The sequence below is a fragment of the Monodelphis domestica genome, chromosome 1, assembly GCF_027887165.1.
Source record: "Monodelphis domestica isolate mMonDom1 chromosome 1, mMonDom1.pri, whole genome shotgun sequence".
NCBI lineage: Eukaryota > Metazoa > Chordata > Mammalia > Didelphimorphia > Didelphidae > Monodelphis > Monodelphis domestica.
Genome location: NC_077227.1, coordinates 751,545,766 through 751,564,596, shown reverse-complemented (window position 1 = coordinate 751,564,596; position 18,831 = coordinate 751,545,766).

The following is an 18,831-nucleotide window of genomic DNA, read 5'->3' as shown; positions in this document are numbered from 1 at the left end:
AGATCTGGTGCTCTATCCACCATGTTCCCTAGCTTTACCACCCCTTCATAATGCAATGCCAGAAGTCTGTCCAACCTGAAATAAAGCAACTGAGGAAGAACTCCAAGCCAATAACTATTAGTTAGATGGACCCTGCCCCCTTAAAGAAATGGGATCCCAGATCTCCGTCATTGTCTAGATTCTCTAGAGTACAGCTTTTATTTCCTTTAGTGACCAGCCTTGTCCTTCATGCTGGTGAGTTCAGGCATCAGTGAGTGATCTCATTGCTGGGTTCCAATCACTTGTGATGCCCCTTGGTCACCTTGTTATCAAACAGCAAGTGACCATGTAGAAATCAGCTCATCCACCTTACTTTATGCCACACACTTTATCATCAGGTCTACTTTATCAACAGGCATTTTAGTTTCTCATTTAGGTGTCTAGCTTGCTTAATAAGAGTCACACAGGGAGCAATACTGAGGGAAGGGCTTTTTTTCTTCCATATTTAATATATCATGGGACTCTCCAATGAGGCTTGTGGCATCTGGATGGAGGCCCCATTTCAAATCATGTTGATTCCCTTCAAGTCATGTTGACTAAGTTAAAGACTGATAGAGAATTCCTGGGGAAAAAGACTCTTGTTTCTGCTAATCATGAAACCATAAACTATAATTGGAACTATGACTAGCTACTTCTGATTAATGTTTGTTAAGCATCTGATCACTGTCCCTACAGAGTCTCATGAAATTAGATAATACTGATGAAAACCAATCATAGGGATAAAATTATTGATTTTTAAGTTGGGCAGGAATCTACTTAAAATAGGGCAGAAAATTATTTTGTCAGTCCCTTTTCTTATACTACAGCACTATTTCACCACATCCACATGCAAAAACTTGTTCAGCCATTCCCCAAATGATGGTCATCCCCTGTAGTTCAAAAATTTAACCACAACAAATAGAACTGATATAAATATTTGTGTATATATTGGTTCTTTTGTTGTCATTGCTATTGCTTATCTTTGGGGGTACAGATTTAGTAGTTGTACTGCTGGGCCAAAGGGTATGCACAGTTTCAAAGTCCTTTGGACAGAGTTCTAGATTGCTCTCTAGAATGTTTGGATAAATTACAAATTTTATCAATAGTGTTCCAGGTTTTTGGCATCCATTCCAGCAATTGTTATTTTCCTTTTTTGACATATTTTCTAATCTGATTTTACCTCAAGAGTTGTTTCAATGTACATTTCTCTAATCTATAGTGATTTAACATGTTTTCATATGAAACATATATACTATGTATATTTTTTCTAAAAATTCTGTTTCCATATTCTTTTACCATTTATCGCTTTAGGAATGACTTACATTCTTATAAATTTGAATCTGTTCTCTATATATTTGAGAAATAAAATCTCTATCAGAGAAAGTTGTTGCAATCCCTTCCCTCCTCCAGTTTTCTGATCTCTTTTTAATCTTGGCTCCATTGCTGCACTGCATATCATCTACATTTTTTAATTTAATGTAATCAAAATTATCCATTTTATATCCCAAATGCCCTCTATCTCTGGTTTGATCATAAATTCTTCCCTAATCCATAGCTTTGACACATAAATTATTCTAGGTTCTTCTCTTTTGCTCAGGGTATTACCCTTTCTGTCTTAATTGTGTATCCATTTAAAAATAATATTGGCATACAGTATGAAATATTGATCCCTCTGTATGTTCTTCAAAACTGCTTTCCTCTTTTCCTGGTAGTTTTTGTCAAGTGGTAACTTCTCATTCCCAAAGTTTACATCCTTGTATTTTTAAAGCACTTGGTTACTATGGTAACTTACTACTCTGTATACTTGACCTGATCTATTCCACTGATCTGCCACTCTAGTTCTTAGCGAATAACAGACTGTTTTGATGATTACTACATTGAAACACAATTGTAGATCTACTACAGCTAAACTATCTTCCTTCCTATTTTTTATTGGTCCCCCTTAAAATTCTTGACTTTTTGTTCTTTGAGATGAACTTTATTATTTTTTTCTAACTAACTATATACCTAAAGACATAGATATATAATAGTTTGATTGGGATGGCACTGAATAAACAAATTAATTCAGATAAAATTGTCATTTTCATTTTATTAGCTTAACCTACCAATGAAGAATTACTATGTAGGTAAAATTGGTTAGATATGACTTTATTTGTGTAAAAATAATTTTGTAATCATGTTCATACAGTTTTTATGTCTATATTCATTTTAAATGTAATTTTTCTTTCTATTACTTGCTTCTGGACTCTATTGATAATATGTAGTTCTTATGATTTCTGTGAGTTTATTTTCTGTCCTGGAACTTTGCTAAAGTTGTTCATTATTTTCAATTACATTTTTAGCTGATTATCTAGGATTTTCCAACTGCACAGTCTTTTCATCAGTAAAGACTCCTAGCTTTGTTTCTATATCGCCTATTCAAATTCCTTCAATTTATTTTTCTATTATTACTATAGCTAGAAATTTTATTAGAATGTTGAATAATAATAGTGAAAATGGACATCCTTGCTTGATCCCTGATCTCAATAGAATAGTCTCTAACTTATCTTCTATATAGACAATGCTGTTGTTTTTTAGTTAGATACTATTTAATACTTTCAGGAAAATTCCATTCATTACTAGCCTTTATTGCTGGCATTTTCAATAGAAATGTATTGCATTTTATAAAAAAAATTGTTTCTGCATCTGTTCAGATGATCATATGATTTCTGTTTATTTTTATTGATATATTAAATTATGTTAATATTAAACCAGCCTGACAATGCTGGTATAAATCCCACTTGGTAATACCATTTGATTTTGTGACATATTGCTGTAATCTTCTTGAAAATATTCAATTTATATTTTGTGCATCAATATTCATTAGGATAATTGTTCTATAGTTTTCTTTGTGTGCTTTTACTCTTCCCAGTTTAGATATCATCACAATATTAATATCTTAAATGGATTTTGTTGGGATTCTTCCTTTGCCTAGTTCCCCAAATACTTTAGATAGTATTGAAACTATATTTTCTTTAAATAGTTGGTAGAATTTCACTTGTGAATCTATCTGGTTCAGCTTTTTTTTTTTTTCTGGAAGGAGTTCATTGATGTTTTAAAATTTCTTTTTTTTTAAAGATAGGATTATTTATTCTATGTCCTCTTCTTTAATCTTGGCAATTTATGATTCTATCCACATTTATTTCATTTAGATTTTCTTATTTTCAATTTTCTAAATCTCTCCTTTGATTTTAGTATTTCTATTTTGGTATTTAATTGGGAATTTTTAATTTGTTCATTTCTAGTTTGTTATTATGCCATGCTTAATTGATAAATCTGCTTTTTATCTACTTTACTTATGTAAGCTTTTAGAGATATTTTTCCCCTAAGTACTACTTTGGCTGCTTCTCAAAATTCTTCCTATGTTGCTTCATTATTATCATTCTCTTAATTGATTGATTCTATGATTTATGTTTGGCACAGTCATTATTTAGAAATAATTTTTTTCCCTATTCCTTTTTTTATCTATGTATCCCTGGCCCTTAATTTTTTCTTAATTGTATTATGATCTGAACAGGAAGAATTTCTGCTTTTCTGAATTTAGGGTTTTATACCCTAATGCATAGGGTATTTTTTTTTGTTTTCTTTTGTGTTTGTGTATGTATGTGTGTGTTTCGTGTAGCATGGTGAATATATATATATATATATATATATATTTTCACTTGTAACTCATTTACTAGCCTTTCTTCCTGGCATTTTCAATAGAAATGTATTGCATTTTATAAAAAAAAAATTTCTGCATCTGTTCAGATGATCATATAATTTCTGCTTATTTTTTATTGATTGATATATTAAATTATGTTAATATTAAACCAGCCTGACAATGGTGGCATAAATCCCAATTGGTAATACCATTTGATTTTGTGACATATTGCTGTAATCTTCTTGAAAATATTTACTTTATATTTTGTGCATCAACTCACTTTACTTTTCCTAGGAATTTGGATGCTATATCATTTGCTGATTAAATATGTTTTATTAATATTGATTCTTTTTCTTCCCATTTATCTCTTTTAATTACATATTAGCCTTTACCTTATTCTTTTGCTTTTCCTTCCACTTCAGAATTTGTTTTCAGATGTTATTTTAATATTGCTTGGAAGGGAATTTTGGAGAGTTCAGGTGAGACCCTATCTTTACTATTCATTTTGGTTCCACCACTTCTGTAAGGTTTTACATCTTTATTTTTCCATTTGATCAATTCTGATCTTTAAGGAATTATTTCTTCAGTGTTTCTTTATACTTCTTTTATTATGTGACTGATATTTTAAAGACGTACCACCTTTGTTATTTTCATGCCTCTTTGACCAAGATATTAATTCCTCTTTTCACAATTTCCTCATTTCCCCTCTATACTTCTTTATTTTAAAATCCTTTTTTGCACATTAGTTGTTTTTCTTTAGCTTTTCTAGGAATTTTTGTTGGGCTGGTATATGATATGAATTTTCTTTGATGATTTGGCTGAAGATATTTTCAAGTAGTTGTCTTCTTCTGACTTTATGTCTGGAGCTTTCCTGTCACCATAGAAGTTTTTGTGGTCAGGATCTTTTTCTGTTGTTGATCATGAGCCTCTAAATATTGGGGGAATTCCAAAGTGGTGTTGTCAACATGGAATCTAGAAGCCCCCAAACTTGTAGCCTAGAAAGATTAAATGAACCCCAGTTTACTTAGCATAAAAATTCCATGTTGACAGTGTGATTCAGTGAAAACTCTGGCAAATGCTCTCCAGCTCCCTTCACTGAATCTTACCCAGGTGGGTTTCTTGCTCTCTTATGACTACTATACCCTCTCTGTGCCCTGTAACCATGACCTTAGACTAGGTAAAAGGCTACAGAACTAACAAGTGAAACATGATACCTTTTCCAGTTCTAGCACAGGCATCCCTTTAAATCTATGTGTGACCAGATGTTCATTTCCCTTACCATCTCTGACAGAAATAATTAATTTTTACAAATATATAATAGTCTCTGAACTCTACTTTGATTCCAAAACTTTCCTGGAGACCTCAAGTCTGCCCTGTCCCCTAAGAACTCATCCTAAGGGAAGTCCCAGACTCACCCATTTCAGACAGAACAAGAAACCTTAAAGGGAGCCCTAAATCAAATGTTAAATACCATTTTGTCCTAGTAGTTTTTCCAAGTGTATTAAAGTCCTCCCCCAGGTAGCCCAGCCTTTGGCTGAACCCTTCCCTTTTGTATTCATTGTAAAGCATCAGCCTCTCCCTGATAATCCTGTCTTGGACTTCTCAATTCCTTGTAGTAATGGTAATGCCAATCAATCATACTTCTATGTCCTTAATTCCCCAAATATATTGGGGTATATAAGTTCCCCAAGTTCTATTGTTCTTTGAAGAGTCTTCAAGCATGGTACATTCTCCCAGGGATAAGTCCCCAGAGTCCCAGCATGTTGACTTTGTGCAGTTTGTGGCTGTTGTCTCTGTATAAAACTGTGAATTACTGGACCTATCTTTTTACTGATTAAATATCTGGTTTTTCTGACTACTGTAGTAGCTCTGTGTTATTTTCAGATTAGCAATATATTGGCAAGTCCTAGAAATAGACACAAATAAACCACCTGTTGGAATATGTACATACTTACCTACATATATACACAACCATAATGTTATTATATATGCAGTTTAATGTGTGATTTTATTAATATATAAATTATATATTACTATTTATTAATATTATAATGTATTAGAATATAAATGTATAGAAACATTTTTAAGAAATAGAGAAAGAAAAAGAAAACAAGCAAACAAAAAAGATAGAAAGAAAGACAGACAGAAAGACAGACAGAAAGACAGACAGAAAGACAGACAGAAAGACAGACAGAAAGAAAGAAAGAAAGAAAGAAAGAAAGAAAGAAAGAAAGAAAGAAAGAAAGAAAGAAAGAAAGAAAGAAAGAAAGAAAGAAAGAAAGAAAGAGAGGAAAGGAAGGAAGGAAGGAAGGAAGGAAGAAAGAAAGAAAGAAAGGAAGGAAGGAAGGAAGGAAGGAAGGAAGGAAGGAAGGAAGGAAGGAAGGAAGGAAGGAAGGAAGGAAGGAAGGAAGGAAGGAAGGAAAGAAGGAAGGAAGGAAGGAAGGAAGGAAGGAAGGAAGGAAGCAAGGAAGGAGGGAGGGAAGGAAGGAAGGAAGGAAGGAAGGAAGGAAGGAAGGAAGGAAGGAAGGAAGGAAAGAAGGAAGGAAGCAAGGAAGGAGGGAGGGAAGGAAAGAAGGAAGGAAGGAAGGAAGGAGGGAAGAAAAAAAGGAAGAAAACTTATTATCTAAAGCTTTATCTCTGGAGTCAATCAAGTCTGTTCTCTCCTCCAAATGGCAATCCTAAAAACACCTGAGGGCTTCTTCCAGGTCCCTATAAATTAAGATATTATTCTTTGTAAACATTCCCAGTACTTTCAATTGATACCCATTTGTCAGTCACTGGAATCTCTTCACTATCTCAGTTACCTTCCTCTGAAAGCTAATCAAAGTTCTGTGTGTGTGTGTGTGTGTGTGTGTGTGTGTGTGTGTGTACTATGTAAATATTGATATCTCTATCTGTTCATCTACTTATTTTATTTGTTTATCTATCCCCTTATTCATTCATACATTAACCTATTTATTCATTTGTTCATAATTAATCATCTATTTCATTATTTATTTAATTGTTTCTTTTGTTATCAAGGTAATAAACTCACTAGATAACTGGTACTTAAAGATGCCAAAGGTATTAAGATATCCTTAATAATTTTGATAGGATTGCAGATTGCATTATCAGTGGTTACTTGTTTGTGTTTTAAGGACACTAGGCTGACTCAGAATGATGAAACTCAATCAGATGAAACTGGATTGAAATGGTTTCCATGCTATTAGTTCTCCTTTTTTATTAGACCATTAGATTGCATATCAAATGTTTCATTCCTCTTCATTTCTTTTCTAATGTACTTTTAATTACTTGATATTTAAAATGAATATTTATCCAAAGAAGCACATAAACTTATAGGTTTTAAAGTGCATATTTTTAAGACTTTTAAAGACATTCTAGGAGCTATTGGTTTGTGGAAGTCATGTGGAAGTCAAGGATAATTGAAGCCCACAGACTCATCTTCTCCTACACAGAAAAGAATACAGTAGGAAACAAAAATGAAATAATAATCAACCAACAGTTACAATAATTTCCAACAATTGTGAAATTATTGCTGCAAAATATCTAATCAATTTTCAGAAAACAAATTAAAATGCTCAAAATAGGCCTGGCATCTATATAGTTGTGTTTTCGTTGTCCTCCCACCCCACCCCTGTAGTTGACATTTTGTTCTTGAAGTTGAATGAATGAATTAGTTTCAACATAAAATAGCTGCTTACCATTGCTATGAAAGATAATGTCATAATTGTTACAGGCAAGGCAATATAAAGACTGGAGTACTAAAGATGGGGGTAAAAATTATTTTAACTGATGAAGGTTACTTTACCCTCCAATTTAATGATATATCAGCACCATAGTCTATAGAAGTCTAGGTCTTTTGTGGACATTAGTCTGTAAAATATTACTTTTACTTCCTAAAAGAAACAAATATATATATATATATATATATTTACTTCTGGTAGACTTGAAAGTTTTCTATTCATTGATGGAATAGTAATTGGTGACATATGTGAATACTTATATATGTGTATATTTTCGTGGATATACATGTTTATAAACATAAGAAAATTTGTTTTGGAATTATTGAAAATGTGGATAGATAAGTACAACATGAATTTAATGTATGGTAACTATCATGAAAAGTTAAAATATTTATACAAGAAATGGAAATAACTATATTTCACTAGCCTGGTAATTAAAACTAATAATCAAGTATTTGTTTTAAGTTCTTACTATGGGCCTAGGCATAGTATTTGGTTCTAGAGTTATGAATACAAAGAACAAAACAGTTCCTTCTCACAAAGAGTTTATAATATAATAGGAGAGGCAACACACCGTGAAGACCATGTCGATGGTGCTGCAATATGGTTGGAAGCCACATTGTGATTCAGGCAGGTTCTGCTCTAAAACAGATGACAGGAGTCTGTTGAGTATAACAGGGGCGAGGATCTTTCCAGCAGTGGAGAGTAGTGAGATGCCTCTGTAGTTTTCACAGGCTGCTCGTGAGCCTTTGTTCTTGTATAGGGCTACAATGGAGGCATCTCTGAGTTCTGGGGCATGTCTTCCTCTTCCCATATGCTGGTCAGCACTATGTGGAATGCCTGGAGTGCCTTTCCAATTAAGGCCTTGTACACCTTGGTTGGGATCCTGTCTTTACTCATTTGCTTAATGGCTTTTTGGACTTCCTCTATTGAAGGAGGGACATCAAGTTCTTCAATGGTACGGTTTTGGAGGATCTGGTTAAGGGTCCTTTGGTCGACTGAAGAGGGTCAGTTGAGAAGCTGACTAAAGTGTTCTTTCCACCTGTTGCTGATGCCTTTTTTTTATCTTTTATGAGAGTGTCACCGTCAGAGGATAGCAAGAGAGTGGTAGTGGGTTTTAATGGCCCATAGACAGTCTTGAGAGCACTGAAAAACTGTTTTTAGTTTTTCATATCAGCAAACCGCTGGATTTCTTCTGCTTTTTTTCCCCAACATCGGTCTTGCATCTTCCTGATCTCACGCTGTGCCGTGGCTTGGAGAGACTTGAATCTGTCCTTTTTAGGAGCAGAGTTTGGGTTATTTTGTCACTCCATAAAGGCTTTGCTTTTCTTGCTCAATAGGTCTTCAATAGCAGTGTTGTTCTCATTGAACCAGTCCTGGTGGTTGCGTTGTTTTGGGCCTAGGACTGCCTTTGATGTTTCCTTTATTGTGTCTCTGAACTGGTTCCATTTCTCGGTTGAGCTTCCAGTGAGTGGTCCCTTGGCAGACAGCTTGTCGTCTACTCAGGACTGGAATGTTTGCAAATAAGATGGATCTCTAAGAGGACTCACATTGAAAAATGCGCGAACTGTCTGGGCGCGTTTTGGATGGCGAGGCACAATGCACATTTGAAGAGTTGCTCTAACCAATCGGTGGTCTGTCCAGCATTCAGCTCCTCTCATGGCTCTGGTGATCTTTACATCCTGGATGTCTTGCCGACATACAATGATGTAGTCAATGAGATGCCACTGTTTTGATCGTGAGTGCATCCATGTTGTTTTATATTTGTTTGCCATTCTGAACACAGTGTTCATGATGGTGAGTTCGAACTCTGAACATTTGCTGAGTAGCAGTAGGCCATTGTTGTTCATTTTGCCCACGCCGTGTTTGCTGAGCACTCCTTTCCATCTTTCATGGTCCTGGCCAATGTGGGCGTTGAAGTCTCCCAGTAGTATCAGCTTGTCATTTGTGGGCACTGAGTGCTGGACGGCACTCAGGTCAGAGTAGAACTGCTCAATGGTCTCCTCTGTGCTGGTCAGTGTAGGGGCATATGTGTTGATGATTGTGGCATACCGGTCTTTGCTGAGAGGTAAACGGATCTTCATGAGCCTTTCTCTGTTGCCCACAGGCAAGTCTGGCAGCTGTTTGAGCAAACTGGTCTTGATGGCCAGGCCAACACCATGGATTCTGTCTTCATTTGAGGCTCTCCCTTTCCAGAAGAAGGTGTATCCAGTGGTGGGTTCGCTGAGTGATCCCTCTTCTGGTAAGCATGTTTCGCTTAAGGCTGCGATGTCAATGTTATATCGCGCCAGTTCTTTACCAATTAGAGCTGTTCTTCTCTCAGGTCAGATATTCTCTCTATCAAGTAATGTTCTGATCTTCCATGCTCCTAGTAGGAGTTTCTTTGTATTTTTTCTTTGATTTCAACCGCTTAAAAGAGATGACCCGCCAGCCACGGTGTGCTGACCAGGTGTTTGTAGGGCAGGCAATGTTTGGGACACCTTTTCTAGTCCCCTCCCTTGATTAGGGTGAGCAGCACTGTCCTAGAGAGGGCTGCTCCGTCGCCCAGGATGCTGCCAACATCCCTGCTTCCCACAGGGCTGAGCGACCACTGGTCTGTGGGCCGCCTACATGCAGCATTGTGACTACAACTGCCAGTGGTCACCTCCATCTGTTGCGTCACCACTCCCCCATCACCGCAGGTCTTGAGAAGGGTGGACGGGGTTAGGATAGATGAGTGTGCACAAAGATACTTGTGCATGAAGGAGATTTAAGTGGAAAAGTTGTTGCACAGAGACAGTCCCACTCTCTCGGCATTGGAAGCCTGATTCCAGTGGCACGAAAAATTGTTATGTCTGGAGACTTCCTCAGCTGCACTGGATGGCCATGTTGTCCTTTGTGCTCCAACACACCCTAAGCACTCCACAGTGCTTTGCTGCGTCGCCCTCTCAGCCGTTGAACCTTCTTATTGGTTTCTTCTATCTGTTCCGCCGAAACAGTCTTCACATGCTGGGTGAGCAAAGCCCTGGTTCACCAGGGATCGACGACCCAATGGCTACCCTCACAAGGTTTGGCCGGCCTGTCGAAGCTGTTGCCCGGGGTGTGGCCGCTGCCACATGCTAGCAGCTCCTAGGAGCCACAAGTGAGAGCTGGGTGTCAGGTGGGGGTCAGAGGCTGGAGAGCTGCCCTAGGAGGGCACGACAAGCCCTCCATACCAGAGATACTACCCCTCCCTGAACACCCCATACACCCCCAACACTTACATATGTATATATAAGTGAACAATATAAAATAATGTTAAATACAATCATTTACATAAAAATTATGTAGAATATATTTTGAGAAGGAGGGTATCCTAAGTTGAGAGAAGAAAGATTGTATTAAGGGAATCATGTATGCATTGGATATTAAATGGGAAGGATTCTATGTGGTGCTAAAAGGGGAACATTCTAGGCATGAAAAAAAGCAAGCACAAAGACAATGAAATGAGAAATTAACAGTACTAAATAAGAAAAGAAGTAGCCAATTTGACTGGATTACAGAGTTTGTGGAAGGAGATTATGATCAATGAAGCTTGAAAGATAGCTTGGAGACAGGCTGTTGACATCACTAAAATCTAATAGTGGAGTTTATATTTGATTCCAAAGACAATAGGAAGGCACTGGAGTTGATTTAGTAGGAGAGTCACATGATCAGATCTATGCTTAAAGAAATTACTTTGGCAATCATATAGCAGACTGCCCTAATGAAAGAACTGAGGTAGAGAAAATAATTAGAAGGCTTTGAGAGTTATTTGTGTGAAAATTTTTGAGGACTTGACCTGAATGGGTAGTTGAAAGAAGGTATGAGATGCTACAAAAGTTGTGGAAGAGCTAGTGGTTTGGTGTTTTTTCCAAGGCAATACAAGTGACTTCAAGAAATAATTTTATACATAATTTTTATTGTTTTTAAAAACATAAAAAGTGGGTAAGGTTTGATTATGTTTTACTTTGTCTCAGTTAATTCACATATAGTCCAAGGGTACCCAGAAGAGGGCAATTAGGATGGTGAAGGATTTCAAGTTCATATCATATTTACTTAAAGTAATTGAAGATATGAAGTCCAGAGTGGGGGGAGGAGATGTGTAAGGAAAATTCATGTAATTGATATGTTCTCATGTGAGAGAGAGAATTCATTTGTTCTATTTTGGGTCTATCGATGGAGGAAGTTACTCCAGTATCTTTGTCAAGAAAAAAACCAATAAGGTCACAAAAAGCTGGACAACAATGAAATGTCTAAAAAATAAATTTGGCCCCAAAAGGGAAAAAACAGATTCAATGAAAAAAATATAAATGGATATTACATCTTATATATTTTAGGGGCAAATTTCTCAAAATTAAAGTTGTTCCAAAGTGCAATGGATTGTTTAAAGAAATGTTAGGTTCCTCTTCTTTGGAGATCTTCAGAAACTAAATGCACATTTGCAATACAGGTGATTCCTTCCTATTGTGGCATACACTGAATGGTAAATGAGGCTTGTTCTAACAAATTCTATGAGAATAAAATTTATGGCTATGAATTCATTTCAGCTAAACAAATATGTTTAGTGGGGAAATTGATCATTTTTGGATCTGGAGTAGTCAGAGACTTAGGTTTAAATCCTGACTCAGTTACTAATTTATAATATGATAATAAACTAGTCATTTATTCCCTTACCCTCATTTTCTCATCTGTATAATTGGGCAAATAACAGCACCTAACTCCTGGAGTTCTTGTCTGTACAAAATAAAATGAATATATGTAAAGTACTTATACATCAGTGGCAGCAGCTGAGGAAGATAACCTCAGGGCAAAACTCAGTGCAGTCTGATACACTATAGACCCACCATTGAAAATAACAGCCACAGGAGGTAAGAAACTAAGATAGAAATGACCACCAACATGCAGGAATTCCAATTCTCCAGTTGGAAAAGATGTAAACAACAGCAAGAAAATCTTGTGACCCTGGAAAATTTCTATGGATAAAAAAACAACAACAAAATACAGAAGCAATAGAAGAGAGTGAGAAACAAACTAACACATGCAAACTCCCTCCCCCCAATGGAATATGGTTGCAAGCTATGGAGGAACTAAAAAATGAGTTGGAAAACCAAGTAAGAAAGATAGAAGAAATAGGGGAAGAAAAGTGGAAAAAAGAAATGAAAGTAATACAAAAGTAAAATAACAGCTTAAAAGACAAAATTGTCCAAGTGGAAAAAAGAGGCAAATAAGTGAAATTAAATAAAAAAGATAATTGGAGCCTGGAAATGAACTGCTTGAAGACATGAAAAGTAAGATGAACCAAGCTGTAAAGGAAAACCAAAAGATAATTGCTGAAATTCAGTCATTAAGACTAGATTTAGGCTTGTAGAATATCTCATGAGACAGCAAAAAATAATAAAGCAAAATTAAAAGAATGAAAAGATAGAAGGAAACTAGAAATATCTCATTGAAAAGACAACTGACCAGGAAAACAGATCCAAGAGATAAAATCTGAGAATTGTTGGACTAACTGAAAGTGTGGAACAAAAAAAAAAAAACAAAAACCCAAGCCATTTGTTAAATTTTTCATGGTTGGATTCTGAATGTTTCATATAGGTGGTTGCCAAGGATTTAATTTCTAAATCCCAAAATGAGATACTAAAGTAAATGGAATTATGGAATTTGTGGTAGTTTATTTACAATAAAGGGAAAGTATTAAGGAAGAGAGAAAATGGGAGAGAGAGAGAGAGAAAGGGAGAGAAAGAGAGAGAGAGAGACAGAGACAAAGAGAGACAGAGACAGAGACAGAGAGAGAGAGAGAGAGAGAGAGAGAGAGAGAGAGAGAGAGAGAGAGAGAGAGAGAGAGATCTGGCTTCTTCTGATATCAGTTAGAATTTCTAAGCCCCAGTCAGAGGAAAAATGTCTCAAGACCAGGGGCCTTTCTTGGAGGTTTAGACCCCAGAGAAAGGCAGGGTCACTAAGTCAGCCTTTCACTCACCAATGGTGACTGTCTAAAATGAAAGTAGTCTGAAGTCTCCTGAACAAGTTCCTCCAGGAGTCCAGTTCCTGTGGTCCAACTCCGAGGCAGAGATCTCCTTGATCTCCTCAAACTGAATCAATATAGAATTGAATATCACTTTTGGCCTCTGGTCCTCTTTTTAAAAAGATCTTTTTCCCTTGTGTCACCTCCCCTAAATTTCACTTCTACCCATCACACAGATGCTTTTCTGCAGTTCTCCAGTCACTCTTTAGTTCATACCTTCTTTGGTTAGATTATATCTTTTTTGGGTTACTTAACAACTTTTTTGGTTAGTTCACCTTTTGTAGTTACTTAACACCTTTTTGTAGTTAAAATGGGTATAACTACTTCAAATACTGAGTTATCACCTTTTGGGGATTAAATCTAAAAATAGATTGTGGATTACAATTCAATCTTCCTAATAAAGGAAGAGCTAAATACCTTCATTGTTACAACTCAGAGATTACAATTTAATCTTCACAATAAAGGAAGAGCTATGTATCTTCATTGTTATGATCAGGAGATAACTAAATCTTGTCTTCAAACATTGTATTATAAGAATTTATCCAAGAAAACTGCCCTGATCTACTTGAAGAAGAAGCCACAATAGACACTGACAGTATCCACAGATGACCCTCCCCTAAATTAAATCCCCAAAAGGCAACTCCCAGGAATGTCATAGCCAAATTCAAGAACTTTCAGGCAAAGGAAAAATGCTGCAAATAGCCAGAAAGAAACAATTCAAATATCAAGATACACCAATCAGGATTACACAGGATCTAGTAGTTCCCTCACTAAATGACTGCAAGGCTTGGAATATGATATTCAGTAAGACAAGATAACTGGTTCTACAACAAAGAATAACCTTCCCAACAAAACTGACTATATACTTTCAGTGAAAAATATGAGCATTCAATAAATAGAAGAGTTCCAAACATTCCTAAAGAAAAGACCAAAACTAAACAGAAAATTTGATGTTGAAATACAAAATTCAAGAGAAACATAAAAAGGTAAACAAGAAAGAGAAAAAGAGTAAGGATTTCAATAGAGTCAAATTTATTATATTCCTATATAGAAAAATGATATCTGTTATGCTTTAAAATGTTATCATAATAGATAGAAGAAATATACATAAGCAAAAATTGTGGTATTAAGCTGTTTAGGATTATATGATTAAAATATAGGGAAAAAAGCACTGTACTAAGAGAAAGTCAAAGGAAGAGGTTAGATAGCATAAATTATTCCACATAAAGAGGTGCATGGGGGAGGATATTATTATAAGAAGAGAAGGAAAAAAGTGGTCACAAATAATAAGAAAACTTTATTCTCAGTGGAATCAGTTCTGAGAGGGAAAAAAATCGATATTGATTGGGATATAGAATTCTATCTTATCCTATTGAGAAGTAGAAAGGGAATAAGGAAGGGAGGATTATAGGGAAGAAGAGTATTTAAAGGGATAGAAAATTTGGTGGGGGGGTGACCAAAAGATCTTAAAGAGAAATAGGAAGGAAATAAAAAAAGGAGAAGGTGGGAAAGAAAGTAAAATAGGGTGTTAAAAAGGAGGACTTATTAAAAGCAAAAAAAAAAAACTGGTGTGGAAGGAAATGGTGAAAGAAGAAAGGTTAGGACTAAAAGAAGAAATCAAAATGATGGGAAATACACAGATGGTAATCATAACTCTGAGTGTTTATGGGATGAACTCACCCATAAAATGGAAGGAAATGGCAAAGTGGATCAGAAACTAAAATTCTACCATATGTTGTCCAGAAGAAACACATATGAGGCAGGTAGATATACACAGGTGAAAGGTAAGAGGCTGGTGTAAAATTTATTGAGAAAAAGAAGGCAGGAGTCACAATCATGATAACTGACAAAGCCAAAGTAAAATAAATCTGATTATAAGAAATAAGGAAGGTAATTATATCCCGATAAAAGGAAGTAGAGAGAATGAAGAAATATCAGTACTCAACATATATGCACCAAATGGTATAAGCATTCAAATTCTAAAGGAGAATCTAGTTGAGTTGAAGGAGGAAATAGAGTAAAACTATACTAGTGAAAGACGTCAGTCTTCCTCTATCAGATCTAGATATTTCAAACCAAAAAATAAATGAGAAATAAGTAAGATATTTGAATTAAGTCTAAGAAAAATTATAGTTAATAGATATATGGAGAAAATTGAATAGGGGTTAAAAAGAATTTACCTACTTTTTTGGTAGCACATGTTATATTCACAAAGATTGACCATATACTATGGCATAGAAACATTGCATACAAATGCAAAGAAGCAGAAAATAAATGTAATTTTTATGATCATAATACAATAAAAATTACAATTGGAGAGGCAAATAAAAATTAATTAGAAATTAAATAATCTGATTCTCTAAAACTGGTTGGTTAAAGAATAAATCATAGAAACAATTAATGATTTTATTGAAGAGAATGACAAAGAGGAAACAATATATAAAATTGTTTAGGATCTGGCAAAAGCAGTACTGAGGGGAAAATTTACATCCCTGAGTGTGAATATTAACCAGAAAGAGAAAAAGGAAATTAACAAATTGGACATGCAACTAAAAAAAAAACTAGAAAAAATTAAAACCCTCAGATAAAAACCAAATTGGAAATCCTAAAAATCAAAGGACAAATTATTAAAATAGAAACTAATAGAATGAGTCAGGAAATTCCTAACCTCACTCCCCCTCCCTTTGTCTCTTCTTTTCTTTTATATAGAATAGGTCAGAAAGTACTAGGGCAGAAAGTCCTTTACTCCACCTAGAATAGGTACAATCACCCACATTACTCACATCTTGCCTTTCCACATAGAATAAATCTGCTCTGCCCAATAAACAGGTGTTCACAAGAATGTAAGAGGGTGAGGATTGGTTTTAGAAAGGTGATCATGCTCTAGGAGGAGGACAGGATTGGTTGTTAGAGTGTGAGCCCTTCTGGTGCATGAGGAAAATCACACCATGAAATGAATTGGGTGTGCAGCTGAAAAAACTAGAAAAGAAACAAATTCAAAACCCTCAGATAAAGACCAAATTAGAAATCCTAAAAATCAAAGGAAAAATTAATAAAATTTAAAGTAAAAAACCATTAAAGTAATAAATAAGACTAGGAGCTGGTATTAAAAAAAAAAACACAACATAGATAAAATATTGGTTAATCTAAGAAAAAGAAAGAAGAGAACCAAATTAGCAGTATCATGAATGAATGAAAAAGGCAATTACATCTCTAATGAAGAGGAAATTAAAACAATTATTAAGAGTTATTTTACACAATCATATGACAATACATATGGCAAAATTGGTGAAATGGACAAATATTTATAAAAACATAAATTGCCTAGATTAACAGAAGAAGAAATAGAATACTTAAATGAAATGCCTACACATCTCAAAATACTAAGATAATGATAATTATGTCAATGATGGTGATTGGATTAGATTTCAAAGATAATATTCTGGGAAGACTATGAAGTCAGAAGTCTCCTACCTCTTTCACTTGTAGATGTTGTGGGGAAGAAAATTCAAGAAGCCTTCAAGAAGTAAACCACGTTAGAGCTGGAATTGGAACACTAAGTTAACACTGGAAGATTAATATAGAGCTTCATTTTTTAAAAAATCACCTATATTTCTTTTATCAGTAAGTTCCTATAATGTGAAGAAGAGTGCTCTTCATTTGGCCTTTTATGGAGAGGATATAGAGTAAAAATATTGCCAGTGGCATCTTATTTGGATGTTTGTTTAGTGAGGAGAATTGAGACACTTTATTTTTTAGACACAATAGCCTGGGAAGCCATCAGAATGTTGAACTTATGGGCAATAGAGGAAGAGGCCATCCTGGGAAAGTACCCCATTAATGAGCACACTGACATTTTATATAGAACATTAGAAATGCTTGAATTGCAGAGACTAAATGTCAACTGAGATATTCAGAAAGATCAACTCTGGGCACTCACTAAGAGTGAGCTGTCCCTCCCAACACTAGCCATCAAATACCTATGCGTGGGAAATACTGGTGCTTATTGGGTTTATGACACTGTCACAAGACACCTTAATGTTAAAGGTCTACAATAATGTAGTGATGTTTCCAATAAGAAAGAGCATTACAGTATTTCCCTTCCCAAGTTAAAAGATCAAGGTTGAGTTATATGGATCTAAAAAAAGCAAAATATCACTCAAGAATTGCTCTTGAAATTTGACTTCCATCTGCATTTTTTTAGCATTTGGATTTTGACTTAAGTAACTATTAAAAGTATCTCTTTGGAATATATTCTCTTCTGTTTATTAGTCATATTCTTTAGTTTAAAAACTTTAATATCTCAGCCGGTATTTTCTAAACCTGGTGTGGATTCATGGGGTATTAGTAAGAACCTAGGACTAGGATTCAAAGGGGATACAATTAAATCCCTGATGATTGGGGAATATCCAGCTGTTTCCTTGGATGAGTCAGTTAGCCTCACTAGATTTCTATAATTCATAGGTAAGACAGTTTGATTCACCAGCAGAAAGTACTGAATTTGGAGTCAGAGTATCTGAGTTTAAGTTTTGCCTCTGGTAAGAGGAACTGGGTGACATTAGGTAATCAATCGATCAACCAGTATTCATGACATTTTTATAGTAAGCCAGGTAGAGGACTAAGTGCTGGACATACAAAAATAACACAAAACTAGTCCCTACACTCAATGAACTTAACTTTTGGGGGTTTGGGATATTGACCTAAACACTACATATAAGATATAGAGTATAAATATATGCCTCTTTGGGTCTCATTTTACTGAACAATGAAATGATAACTTCAGATTATTTTATATGAAAGATCCTTTCCATCTCTAAATTTAGGACCCTGTAATTCAAAGTACAATCTGTTAATAAAATAAGATTTAACTATATTTATATTTTAGTCTCCAAATTCCTTAAGGCAAAGAGTGTTGTACTAGTTCAACTTCCCATTTCCTTCCAGCACATTTAAACAGATGTTTAGGAAATATGAGTCGTCTTGCATCTTATTATTCATTTTCACAAAAATGTAAATGATTCACCATCTATGGATATAACCCTTGTTTGGCTCATGTATTTCTAGGTTCCAGATTCATGTTCCTCAGCACTGTCTGAAGCTTGACAAAGACGAAAGAAGTAGCCATCTGACTACTCAGGGAAAGAAGTAAATGGAGTCAGAGCTACAAAAGTGGTCATACAAGGTCCTGAGGGTTCAGGACTTTGAAAAGGACAATCAAAATTTGGACTGCTCCTTATCTCTTGTTTCCCTTTCTCTCTCTTTTTCTCCATCTCACCCCCCCATCTCTCCATCTGACTCTGTCTTTGCCTACATCTGAGTCTGTCTTTCTGTTTCTATCTCTAATTCTCTTTTTGTCTCTATCTCTT